The sequence below is a fragment of the Corvus kubaryi genome, unplaced genomic scaffold (genome assembly GCF_017639235.1).
Source record: "Corvus kubaryi isolate FWS band 111438036 unplaced genomic scaffold, C.kubaryi_AGA036_p1.0 66, whole genome shotgun sequence".
Classification (NCBI taxonomy): domain Eukaryota; kingdom Metazoa; phylum Chordata; class Aves; order Passeriformes; family Corvidae; genus Corvus; species Corvus kubaryi.
This window is the reverse complement of record NW_024582054.1, coordinates 35,562,021-35,564,432: the sequence shown is the minus strand read 5'-3', so window position 1 is coordinate 35,564,432 and position 2,412 is coordinate 35,562,021.

The following is a 2,412-nucleotide window of genomic DNA, read 5'->3' as shown; positions in this document are numbered from 1 at the left end:
CTGGCACAGCAAACCAGTGTCCTCCCAGTGCCCCTCCTGTCCCCGGCGCTGTCCTGCACCCTCGGGCACGGCAGGCCCATGGGAGGGATTTTGGGGAGGAAGGATGGGAGAGGTGCCCTCTCCCAGGAGCCAAGGGGAGGCTCTGCAGGGACCATCCTGCTCCCCTGCCACCCCTCCTCTCCTTCCCGTTCCCATTCCCACTCCCATTCCCATTCCCACTCCCATTCCCATTCCCACTCCCATTCCCATTCCATATCCTGTTCCCATTCCCGTTCCCACCCTGCCAGTGAGCAGGACCCAAATCCAGCCCCCTGGGTCTGGCCACATCCAGCCTCCCTCTCCCAGGATTTCACCACCCTTCACTCCATCCATTATTTTCTCTGCTTTCTCCCTGTGCTGGGTGAGGACTTGGGAGGAAAAGTCAGCCTGTGTTTGTTCCTAGCTGGGCACCAGCCTGAGCTGAATTAGTTTAATCTGAATCACCACAAACCCCTGGGGAAATCCAGGGGAAATGTATAAATTATTATCTCCAGCTCTCTGAATTAATCTGCACAAATGAGTAAAGCACTTTTTCATTTAGGATTTCAAGTGAGCAGGAAGGCAGAGAAAACTCAGCACGCACCTCGTGCCTGCACCGGCACAGCTCCAAACATTCCCTTGGAATTCCAGGGCCGTGTGGGGATGGAGCTCCAATGGAAGTAGAAACAACTGGCACAGGGTCCCCAGAGCAGCTGTGGCTGCCCCTGCATCTCTGGCAGTGTCCAAGGCCAGGCTGGACACTGGGGCTTGGAGCACCCTGGGATAGTGGGAGGTGTCCCTGGAATGAGTTGGGATTTAAGGTCCCTTCACACCCAAACCATCCCAGGATTCTGGGATTCTTTTGAGATTCACTTCCCCTTTCTCTGTGCAACCAGGAGAAGCAGATCCCAACCTGTTCCCAACCTCTGCCTGCCCAGGGAAAGGCTCTTGGACACCAGAACCCCTTCACTGATAACACTCCCTCATTCATCCATAACCTGGCAGGGAGGAGGAGGAGGAGATGAGCCAGAAACCCAGCTGAGGGCTGGAAGAGCCAGTGGAGCTCCTTATGGAAACAGGGATCTGAGGAAGGAGTTCCCGGGGCTCTCAGGGGCTCCCTGGAGCTGTGCCGAGGGCAGGGAGAGCCCCAATTCCACCTGGGAGAGCCCCAATTCCTGAAGTGTGACCTGCAGGGAATTGAGGGATGGGACAGGACAGGAGGAAACAGCCTCAGGTTGCACCAGGGGAAGTTTAGATTGGATATCAGGGAAAATTCTTTCCTGGAAAGGGCTGTCCAGCCTGGCACAGCTGCCCAGGGCAGGGGTGGAGTCCCCATCCCTGCAGGGATTTCGAAGCCCTGTGGATGTGGCACCTGGGGACATGGGGCAGTGTGGCCCTGGCAGTGCTGGGGGAGGGGCTGGACTCCATCTCAGAGGGCTTTTCCAACCTCAACAATTCCATGATTCCATGATGGGGTACCTGCCATCCGTGCCCATGGACCGAAGGGGGAAGTGCACTGTGGTTTGGATTAATTGAACCCACATCAGCAGGAATTTCCCCATGGAAAGGGTGCTCAGGCCTTGGCAGGGGCTGCCCAGGGAGCTTTGGAGTGCCCATCCCTGGAGGTGTCCAAGGAATTCCTGGAGGCAGCACTCAGAGCTCTGGGCTGGGGACAGGGTGGGCAGCGGGCACAGCTGGGACTCGATGGGCTGGGAGGGCTTTTCCAGCCTCAGTGACTCTGGAATTCCGTGACTGAGCCTCGGGCAGGGGTTCCAGGGGCTCGGGGGGTCAGCGCAGCCGGGAGGGCTGGAACCGCCCGTGCCCGTCCCTGTGCGGGCCGACAGTGACATCCAGAGCCCGTGTCCCTGTGCCAGCCTGCGGGGACATCCAGGGTGATCCTGCAGTGACATCCAGAGCCCGTGTCCCTGTGCCAGCCTGCGGGGACATCCAGAGCCCGTGTCCCCGTGCCAGCCTGCGGGGACATCCAGGGCGATCCTGCAGTGACATCCAGCGCCCGCCCGGCCCCGCTGCAGCCCCGCCGCCGCCGCTCCGCCCCCAGCCGGCAATTCCAAAGGAAAAGCGGCTTTTCCTTTTCCCGGGAGCAGCCTGTGACAGCCGGGAATGCTCGCGCCGGCCCCGCTCTTCCCGAATTCCCGGGATTAACGCGGACAAGGCACAGACGGGCGGCTCGGAGGAGCCTCAGCCCAGCCCGGCGCTGCGGGGCCGCGGCACGGGCACCGGCACGGCCCGGATCATCCCCGGTACCGGCACTGACACGGCCCGGATCATCCCCGGTACCGGCACCGGCACCGGCACCGGCATCGGCACGGCCCGGATCATCCCCGGTACCGGCACCAGCACCAGCACCAGCACGGCCCGGATCATCCCCGGTAC